Source organism: Hyperolius riggenbachi, chromosome 8, assembly GCF_040937935.1.
Source record: "Hyperolius riggenbachi isolate aHypRig1 chromosome 8, aHypRig1.pri, whole genome shotgun sequence".
In the NCBI taxonomy this organism is placed as follows: domain Eukaryota; kingdom Metazoa; phylum Chordata; class Amphibia; order Anura; family Hyperoliidae; genus Hyperolius; species Hyperolius riggenbachi.
In genome coordinates, this window is record NC_090653.1 from 22,513,431 (window position 1) to 22,525,097 (window position 11,667).

Below are 11,667 nucleotides of genomic sequence, written 5' to 3' on the forward strand. Positions count from 1 at the left end.
CAGTTGTACACAGTAGTGTAGGAGCTGCACACAGTTGCACACAGTAGTGTAGGAGCAGCACACAGTTGTACACAGCAGTGTAGGAGCTTCACACAGTTGTACACAGCAGTGTAGGAGCTGCACACAGTTGTACACAGCAGTGTTGGAGCAGCACACAGTTGTACACAGTAGTGTAGGAGCTGCACACCGTTGTACACAGTAGTGTAGGGGCAGCACACAGTTGCACACAGTAGTGTAGGTGCTGCACACAGTTGCACACAGTAGTGTAGGAGCTGCACACAGTTGTACACAGTAGTGTAGGGGCTGCACACAGTTGTACACAGTAGTGTAGGAGCTGCACACAGTTGTACACAGCAGTGTAGGAGCTGCACACAGTTGTACACAGCAGTGTTGGAGCAGCACACAGTTGTACACAGTAGTGTAGGAGCTGCACACAGTTGTACACAGTAGTGTAGGGGCTGCACACAGTTGTACACAGTAGTGTAGGGGCTGCACACAGTTGTACACAGTAGTGTAGGAGCAGCACACAGTTGTACACAGCAGTGTAGGAGCTGCACACAGTTGTACACAGCAGTGTTGGAGCAGCACACAGTTGTACACAGTAGTGTAGGAGCAGCACACAGTTGTACACAGTAGTGTAGGAGCAGCACACAGTTGTACACAGTAGTGTAGGAGCAGCACACAGTTGTACACAGTAGTGTAGGAGCAGCACACAGTTGTACACAGTAGTGTAGGAGCTGCACACAGTTGTACACAGTAGTGTAGGAGCTGCACACAGTTGTACACAGCAGTGTAGGAGCTGCACACAGTTGTACACAGCAGTGTTGGAGCAGCACACAGTTGTACACAGTAGTGTAGGAGCTGCACACAGTTGTACACAGTAGTGTAGGGGCTGCACACAGTTGTACACAGTAGTGTAGGGGCTGCACACAGTTGTACACAGTAGTGTAGGAGCAGCACACAGTTGTACACAGCAGTGTAGGAGCTGCACACAGTTGTACACAGCAGTGTTGGAGCAGCACACAGTTGTACACAGTAGTGTAGGAGCAGCACACAGTTGTACACAGTAGTGTAGGAGCAGCACACAGTTGTACACAGTAGTGTAGGAGCAGCACACAGTTGTACACAGTAGTGTAGGAGCAGCACACAGTTGTACACAGTAGTGTAGGAGCAGCACACAGTTGTACACAGTAGTGTAGGAGCAGCACACAGTTGTACACAGTAGTGTAGGAGCAGCACACAGTTGTACACAGTAGTGTAGGAGCAGCACACAGTTGCACACAGTAGTGTAGGAGCTGCACACACTTGTACACAGTAGTGAAGGAGCTGCACACAGTTGCACACAGTAGTGTAGGAGCTGCACACAGTTGTACACAGTAGTGTAGGAGCTGCACACAGTTGTACACAGTAGTGTAGGGGCTGCACACAGTTGTACACAGTAGTGTAGGAGCTGCACACAGTTGTACACAGTAGTGTAGGAGCTGCACACAGTTGCACACAGTAGTGTAGGAGCTGCACACAGTTGCACACAGTAGTGTAGGAGCTGCACACAGTTGTACACAGTAGTGTAGGAGCTGCACACAGTTGTACACAGTAGTGTAGGAGCTGCACACAGTTGTACACAGTAGTGTAGGAGCTGCACACAGCTGCACACAGTAGTGTAGGAGCTGCACACAGTTGCACACAGTAGTGTAGGAGCTGCACACAGTAGTGTAGGGGCTGCACACAGTTGTACACAGTAGTGTAGGAGCTGCACACAGTAATGTAGGGGCTGCACACAGTTGCACTGAGCTCAGGTTGGTGTCATTAGCGTGCTCCTTGCTGTGTTTGTTGCTCTCCAGATTAAACGCTAGATTAATCCCAGTTAATCCCCTGCGGTGGTGTTAGTGACCCCCATAGCCTGCTGTGTGTGCACTTGTGTCTTTCCCACAATGTGGCGGGCAGTCTGGGCATTGGTGACTCGATTCTTTCACAATAGGGGAACAGGACAGGTGTGATGGGGGTGTGAAAGCGTCACAGCGGCCCCCAGTATCTCTGGGAAATGCATTTATATTGTGTGTATAAAGATCTAGGCTGTAGTAGCCACACTGGAAGTGTTTTCTGAGCGCTTTCTGGTCATAAGCGTTTTTTAAGTGCTTTTAAAAAAAATGCTCCCATTCACTTGCATTCAAATTGCAGTAAAATTGCCGTAGTCAAAACATTTTTTTCTCAATTGCGATTTTACTGCTAGTGAATGGAAGTGTTTTTTTTTTAAAGCGCTCAGAAAACACTTATGACCAGAAAGCGCTCGGAAAAGTGCTTATAGTGTGACTGCAGCCTTATTCCTCTACACTGCGCCTTGTATCATCCAGTGTGTTGTTCATTATTTTTTTTAAAGCATATTGTGTGGAATATGGCATTTGTTGCAATGCACAAAGCTCTGTGATTTACTCTCCTCCATATTTTCATCATTCTTTTATTAATATTATTATTATTATTACAAGGGTGGCTGGATCTGCATAACTGTTTGTGCTAAAGTGGATGACTTACTCTCTGAGCTGCCTAAACTCCTCCCCCTCTCCCATCATCACCCATGCAAAGTTGTCAGGGCGGAGCCTTGGCCTTTCCCCTTCACTTGACACTGCCCACCTTCTCCCTGTGCTGCTGAGATAAACTCTTTGTGGTCAGCACTAAGGGCTCTTTTCCACTATGAAATGGCATCGCAATCGCATTTCAATTCCGACTAGCTACTATAAAGTAGTAGTAACTCAGTATAGTAGAACTCAATCGCATCCAAAACGCAGCAGGACGACAATTGCGCTTGGACCAAAATTGCTTCACAATCAGATCGCACTAATGGAAATAGCTGCTGCCGTTTCAATCCGTTTAATGTACCTTGCGTTTTGCAATCGGAATAAAATCGCAAGTCGCAGGGTAGTGTAAAAAGGCCCTAAAACTGCAAGTAAGCAAAAATCTTCTTATTGCGGACAGGGCAGTATGAAGCAAAGGTACGTGTGGATTTTAACTATTTCGCATCCAGACGTTTTTTCCCACTTATTGACCAGAGCAGTTTTGACAGTTTAGCTATGACCTTATTTAATCAGAAATAACTTTATCCCTACTTAGGACACAGAAATATATATTGTTTTTTTTTCAAGACAAACTAGGCTTTCATTGTATGCCATTTTTTCCCTTGAACAATTTTGTTCTCTATGAATTTTAATGGGAAAATAAGGAAAAAAATAGAAAAAAACACATTATTTCTCAGTTTTACCAATTCCAGTTTAAAAATAAAAAGTACTACTGTAGATAAAAACATACATTTTGTTTGGCTATTCTTACCGCTTATCACAAAACTTAGATTATGTTCCTGTCACAATTTATGGTGAAGAGATTTGATTCTGAAAAAATGCTACAGAGTGTATTTTTCACTATCAACTGAGAAAATAAAAGTAATTTTAATAGTAAAAATCAATCTCATTAGCTCAGGAAACATATATTCCCGTTCACCAATTAGTGCTGCATCAGATAGTGCCAGAAATGTGCACAGGAGCCAGCCCAATCCTGCACAGCACTGCCTCAGCTACAAGACGTATATCTACTGACTCGTGGCTTAGATGAAGTCACAGAGGACGTAGATATAGGGCCCGTTTCCACTCTTGCGGAGAGTTTCCCCGCAGGCAAATCACGCGGGGAAACTCTGCCATAGGGGATAACTGCGCCGCCGGCCGAATCGCTTGCAGTAGCGATTCGGCCGGAACCCCCTACAGAATTCGCGGCGGAGGCTGCGATTCCCATAGCCGTGCATGGCACGGCTCATGGGATTCGCCTGCGATCCCGCCCACCCACTCAGTCTCGTAGACGCACGCCGCACTAGTGGAAACGAGCCCCCACTGTAGTGGTGGATAAAGTGGTTAAATACCAGGGGGAAAACTCACACCACATCCACAGCAGGCATTTCACAATTCAGCCTTGATTGTGATTGATTGATATTAGTTAGAATGGAACAAGCTGATGGCCAACATGCTGAGTGGGTGGGGACAACACGACTAGGAAGCAGCCAATGGCAGTGCTGGATGGGTTTATCAGCCCCAACCCCAAGGCCGAAAAGCATACCTCCCAATTGTTCGAGATAAGAAAGGGACACTTAGATCACCCCCTGGCCACACCCCTAGTCATGCATACAGTAAAGATTTCATAAGAAAACAATGTTGTTTTATAATTCAGACCACACTGGTCCTTTCTATTCTGGTTCATTTTCCTTCCATATTAACATGTGAAAATAAGAAGCATAGCAATTAAAAGGATTTGAATACAGTTTAGAGTCAATTAAACTTATTTTTCAGTAGCTAAAATACATATATTTACACAGATCTGTACATCAGTCCTGAAAGAGGGACAAATAAGGAAGAAAGAAGGGCAGAGGGATTGGCCTCCAAAAGAGGGACTGTCCCTCCTAAAATGGGACATCTGGGAGCTATGCGAAAAGGGCACCAAGGGGAGGCAAGGGATGGGGTGTGAACATGGGGGGGGCATCAAAGTTTTCATAATCCCCATAAATTGTTTTTATGCCACCGCTGGAGGATCCCTGTCTGGAGGTCTTACCGATGCCCCTTCTTCTAAATTTGAGTCATTCTCTAGACTTTCCCAAATTACTTTATATCCAAATCAAGGCTACCCCATTTGGTACCTGCTGGACCTCAGCCCACCCCCTTCCCAAATTGCAGAAGGCAGGGGCGTCGCTAGCCCTGAAGATCAGTGGCACGTGCCCCGGATCTATTCTTGGGTGCCCCGGATGTCCCCCAGGCAGAGTCAGCTGTGGTGCACCAATCGGGGTTATGCTGGGTACGTCTATGTAGGCATGCTGGGTGCTGTAATGCCTTTATGGGAAGCGGAGCTGTGGTTCTTCTATGTGGGCATGCTGGGAGTTGTAGTGCCTCAATGGGAGGCCCGTGGGAGCATGGGAGGGAGTCCACTAGGAGGTCAGGGAATGCTATGGGCGGGACTGCCAGACAACCTAGCGGCAGGCCAGACCACCCGCACCCAGCCAGGTAACTCTGCCCAGTTATGTTTAAGTGATACTGTCTATTTATGTGATATGCTGCATTTCTTTTTCTGAAGAGAGGGCTTCATCCAACATTTTGCTGGGAAGGACTACTTAGACTGCTGTTAAGTTCATATAAATTTGGCTCCATCTATGACCACACCCACATTCTGTTGCGTGGCCACACCCATTTTCTGTCTGGACTGCCCAAAAGTGCCCTGGATCTCTAAAGGTTCGTATACACGTCTGATAAAGATCGTTCGTTACGAACGATTCGTGACGTTTACACGATATTCAAATTAGACCGAAAAGATCGTTCGTAATGAACGATTGTGTACACATGTGAACGATATAAGTATAAAGTACTGAACAACGAATGATAAAAAAATGCGTGCGCAAACGGAAGTGACGTTATGACAGGCAATAAGAACATGCGTACTACTCCACAGATAATCATTATCGGACGATCTTTGTACACACTGCAACGATTGAACTATTATCTTTCGAAAAAATCCGCCGGGTTGGATCGGTCGGATTGAATGATAATGGTCGTTATCGTCCCAAAAAACGATCGTTGGAAAATTTGGAACGCACGATTATCGGTCCGATTGTCATTATCGTTCGTTTTTGAACGATCGTTATCGTACGTGTGTACTCAGCTTTAGGATCCTAGCTACACCCCTGGCAGAAGGGTCTCCATAGCCAGGGTAGCAGAGCCACCGGGGACAAACACATATTAAATCCCAATTCCCATGCCCAGAGCTTTCTGCTGAATATCGGTGCTGCCATTTGTTCTTTGCCTTTTTTGTTTCTGTTTCGTGTTTCAGAATTTCTTTCTCCTGAAAAAAGTTTTCAAAAAACACGGCAGGCTAAATACACACAGGATCAGATTAACATTAGCCCTGCCCAGAAGTAAATAGATTTTCTAGTCACATCACCTGCTGTAATCTGTTGGAAATCCCTGTGCAGTGTGTGGCCAGGCAATAGACCCCTCTGCGATCAGATTCGATCAGAGAGAGAGAGAGCAATCTAATGATCGATCTGCCCATACATTGAGTGTTGTATGGCCAGCTTTAAACATTCCCTAGCCCACCCATGTAAGGCCGGATTGTGTGTCTCCCTAATAGGTAAACTGGCTTGCGGCGTCCAACGTATACAGTTCAGCGGCTGCAGCCAGGGCCGGGCCGAGGCATAGGCTGGAGAGGCTCCAGCCTCAGGGCGCAGTGTAGGAGGGGGCGCACAATTCATTCAGCTGTCATTCCTAATTGTGTTTGAAGCAGAAAGAAATAAGAAAAGGGGATACATAGCCGTGACTGCAAGCCAGATAACTAGATATTAAGGTGTTGGGGAGGTTGTGGGCCCTGCCTCTTAGTCTAATAGCAATCAGTGTGTGAAGGGTGGGGTGGGAGGGATGGAGGGGCGCACTTTGGTCTCTCAGCCTTGGGTGCTGGAGGACCTTGTCCCGCCTCTGGCTGCAGCTCACCTGTTCCAGGCTGCGGGAGCCTGTATTTGTCAGACAGGCTATGGGAAAATGGCTTCCAAAGCCCATCACCAGAGTCTATATGTGTCTCCAGTGCCTGGCTCTGGCAGGCCATTATCCTGTAGCCCTTCTCTGCCTGTCAGTGGGGGATATTTGTAGCTGGACTTGCTGCAAACCAATATCGGGGACCAGCGCTGGACGGCGGACGCCGAGGGAGGAATCTGCTGCCCGGTGAGTATTTTTCTTTCCAGGGATATTGAGGGCACTATGGGGTGCATTAAAGGGGAACTCTGCCTCATTTTATGAGGAAACGCTGCCAATTATCTTTATTTTGCGGGAAGTGCTGCCACATTATGTGTATTTTGGAGGAAACGCCGCTACATTATGTGTATTTTGGAGGTAGCGCTGCCACATTATGTGTATTTTGGAGGAAATGCTCCCGCATTATGTGTATTTTGGAGGAAATGCTGCCACATTATGTGCATCTTGGAGGAAATACTGCCGCATTATGTGTATTTTGGAGGAAATGCTGCCGTATTATGTGTATTTTGGAGGAAATGCTGCTACATTGCATGTATCTCGGAGGAAATGCTGGTGCATTGTGAGAAAACGCGGAAAAGCCGCCGCGTGTACTCAGAACAAGGCGGCTGATTCCGCGTCCAACGCGGCGGTTGGCACGCGTAAGCCTGCATCTAGTAGTATAGCCGAACGCTGAGAAACCGCCGCATGCCTTGATAGCAGTGCGGCGGATTCTGCGTCCAGCACGGCGGGTGCTTTACATCACGTCTGGTGGGGCTGGGACTGATAGTCCACACAGGTTCAGAAGGACGCGCACGCGCGCTGAGAGGCAGAACTTATATGACAGCCAGAAGGGAGTCAGCTAACCAAGCCGGTCAGTTGACGGTAGCACCACTTCCCATTGGTCCAGCACTTAGGGGAGGCGCTGGAGAGTGCTTTGCTATATATACTGGGTGCTGGTCATTCTCTGGTTGTCTGCCGTTGCGATCACTACGTGGAAGCACTCAGACCTTATTGTCAGAATCTGTGTTATCTCTGTTATACTTCAGATTAGTTCCAGGGTGTTGATGATCAAGGACCTCACACCCAAAGATTAGGAATCTGTGTTATCATTCTGTGTTATTCTTCAGACTAGTTCCAGGGTGTTGATGATCAAGGACCTCACACCCAAAGACTAGGAATACTGTGTATCATCTGTGTTTCTTCAGACTAGTTCCAGGGTGTCGATGATCAAGGAGCTCACACCTAAGACTAGACATTGTTGATTATTTGTTATGACCTTCTGCTTTCCTGACCTCTCTTCTGATCTCTGATTTGGTACTTCGCTATATCTGATACTCCGTTGCCAAACCTTGCTTGCCTTAGGACTCTGTATCAGTCTCTTCCACTGTATCTTGTCTGTCTGTTTGTTGCCGACCTGGCCAGGGGCGTAACTAGGCCCCACCGGGCCCCCCTGCAGATTTTCAGAGCGGGCCCCCTCCCCCCCTGGGGCCCGCTCGTGGCCGGTTTTTGGGTGCTGGAGGGGTGGCAGCATGAGGGGAAAGCCTTGCCCACAGTCGGCGGGGAGAGGGGAAGTTCCCCCCCTCTGCGCTCCCCTCCAGCTAGTTAGTGTGTGGGCAAAGGCCAGTGGGCAGCGAGCGGCGGGCTGATACATACCTTCTTCCTTGCGTTCCATCGCCGCCTTCTCGCTCTAGCGGCTGACGTCACTTCCGGAAGCGGAAGTGACGTCAGCCGCTAGAGCGAGAAGTCTCCGATGGAACGCACGGAAGAAGGTATGTATCTGCCCGCCGCTCGCTGCCCACTGGCCTTTGCCCACACACTAACTAGCTGGAGGGGAGCGCAGAGGGGAGAGCCCCGAGGTGAGTGAGAGGGGGGAACTTCCCCTCTCCCCGCCGACTGTGGGCAAGGCTTTCCCCTCATGCTGCCACCCCTCCAGCCCCCAAAAAACGGCCCCGAGCGGGCCCCAGGGGGGGGCTGGGCCCCCCCGCGGGCGCAGGCGCTGCAGGGCCTATTGCTACGCCCCTGGACCTGGCTTGTCCGACCTCGAGAACTATCTCCTCGGTTTAGAGATAGTTCACAGATCTGTCAGTGACACTCCACCATTGGTGTCACTCACACTCTGGTCCTTCCCCCTCTCAGCCTGACTCCTCCCCTTGGGGAGCCTCAGGCCATTGGAAGGAGCCTGTTCTTGGGCAGTATCTCTTACTGCCTTGCATCCTCGATCCGGGTGCTCTCCTCAAAGTATTACTGTTGCACCAAACACTCATCTTACTCAGGTGTCCAGAGGTTAGAGATATATCTGATTATCGGTGATACTGCAGATCATCAATAACCAGGTATATATCTGTATTCTCGGTGATACTGCAGATCACCGATAATCAGATCCTCTCTGTGTTACACCGATCGTTACATGCATTGAGTATTTTGGAGAAAATGCTGCCGCATTATGTGTATTTTGGAGGAAATGCTGCCACATTATGTGTATCTCGGAGGAAATGCTGCCGCATTATGTGCATTTTGGAAGAAATACTGCCACATTATGTGTATTTTGGAGGAAATGCTGCCACATTATGTATATTTTGGAGGAAATGCTGCCACATTATGTGTATCTCGGAGGAAATGCTGCCGCATTATATGTATTTTGGAGGAAATGCTGCCACATTATGTGTATCTCGGAGGAAATGCTGCCGCATTATGTGTATCTTGGAGGAAATGCTGCCGCATTATGTGTATTTTGGAGGAAATGCTGCCGCATTATGTGTATTTTGGAGGAAATGCTGCCACATTATGTGTATTTTGGAGGAAATGTTGCCACATTATGTATATTTTGGAGGAAATGCTGCCACATTATGTATATTTTGGAGGAAATGCTGCCACATTATGTATATTTTGGAGGAAATGCTGCCACATTATGTATATTTTGGAGGAAATGCTGCCACATTATGTGTATTTTGGAGTAAATGCTGCCGAATTGAGTATTTTGGGGGAAACGCGCTTGCATTATGTGTCTTGCTTTTTAAGGGGGTCTGCCTGCTGTCCCTGGACCTGTATTGCTTCATCCAGCCCTTTGGTCAAACTAGAGAACCACATGTGGCCCTCAAGTCAAAAAGTTTGCCCACCCCTGGTGTAGTATATGGCGGGGTCTCCGGCTGTGTAGTGTGAGGAGGAGGGAGGAGAAGGGGTCTCTGGCTGTGTAGCAAGAGCAGGAGGGGTCTCCGGCTTTGTAGCATAAGGAGGGAGGGGTTTCTGGCTGTGTAACCTGAGAAGGGAGGGGTTTCTGACTGTGTAGTGTGGTGGGAGGGATCTCTAGCTGCATAGTGTGGGGGGGAGGGGTCTCTGACTGTGTAGTGTGGGGGGAGAGGTTCTGTGGCTGGGTAGTAAGAGGAGGGGTTTCTGGCTGGGTAGTGAGAGGAGGGGTCTCTGGCTGCGTAGTGAGAGGAGGAAGGGGTCTCTGGGTGTGTAGTGTGAGGAGGGAGGGGTCTTTGGCTGTGTAGTGTGAGGAGGGAGGGGTCTCCGGCTGTGTAGTATGAGGAGGAGTAGAGGTCTCTGGCTGTGTAGGTGAGGAGGGAGGGGTGTCTGGCTGTGTAGCGTGAGGAGGGAGGGGTCTCTGGCTGTGTAGTGTGAGTAGGAGGGGTCTCCAGCTGTGCAGTGTAGTAGGAAGGGTCTCTGGCTGTGTAGTATGAGGGGGAGGGGTCTCTGGCTGTGTAGTATGAGGGGGAGGGGTCTCTGGCTGTGTAGTATGAGGAGGAGGGATATCTGGCTGTGTAGTGTGAGGGGAAGGGGTCTCTGGCAGTATACTATGAGGAGGGGCCTCCAGCTATATACTATGAGGAGGGGCCTCCGGCTGTATACTATGAGGAGGGGTCTCCAGCTGTATACTATGAGGAGGAGCCTCCGGCTGTATACTGTGAGGAGGGATCTCCAGCTGTATACTAGGAGGAGGGGCCTCCAGCTGTATACTATGAGGAGGGGTCTCTGGCTGTATACTATGAGGAGGGATCTCTGGCTGTATACTATGAGGAGGGGTCTGTGGCTGGGTAACATGAGGGTCTCTAGCTCAGTGCTGTCACTCTCGCTCTCGCAGTGTAACAGATGCGGTGTTCCTCTGCTGAGCCTCATTATTCGCTCTCGCATACTTCTGCCCATGATCCGGGTTTCCATAGCGAGGGGAATAATAGGGGGACCATGGCCACAAATCCCCCTGCCCGCTGCACATAATAGAAGCGGCTTCTCAATAGATGACCCGCCTGGACAACAGAGAAAGACAGAGACTCTGGAAACTGTTACCAGCTCGCAGGAGCGCAGATCGGCCGCATAACTTTCCCCGCGCTTCCCGCCATTATCAGCAGCAATAACTGCAGCTTCACTAATAATACTACTATTAATAATTCAATTATCACCCCGCATGTGGAGGGGAGAATGTGAGTGGCCTCTGTAATATTTCTCTCTTACTTATTGACCTGTTACTTTTGTAGCATTGTGTTTTTGTTTTTTTTTGTAATGTTTTTGTACTTAATGTTTTTTATTGTTTTGTTTTGTTTTTTCACTCTATATTATACACAATTATAGTGGACCTGAACTCTTGCACAGGACAGAAGGAAAACAGAGAGAAATGCACCCTGTATGTATTTAGAGAGTTTAGCCTAATTCCACTTCATCTGTGACCAAGCAAAAGTTGTAATTTTATCCCTCAGCTGTCAGCTGACTGCCGTGGCAGAGCAGTTAATTTATAAACACAGGATGTTAACACTTTGTCTGCTTCCATGAAAGCATGAAGAAGACACACTGCAGATTTTTTACTGGATTAGTAACAGCTGTAACAAAGACATTATTTTCTTTAAAGGTTATCACGCTGTTGTTGATTATCGTTTAGAGTAGAGAGGAAGTTCTGAGTTCAGATCCGCTTTAAAATAAAATACATAAATGTTCAGTCGAATCTCAAATAAAGCTTAAGATGTCTGCTAAGTATCCAATTTTACCTTACAATCAACCTCCGATCAATTAGATTGGATAATATTGATGGTACCAATCGACAACAATCAGATCATCGTTTGGATTATTAATTCTATCTAAAATGATCAGTTATAATTTTGTATTCCGTTGATGGACCGGGTTATTTTTGATCCTTACCTTCCGATCGCAATGA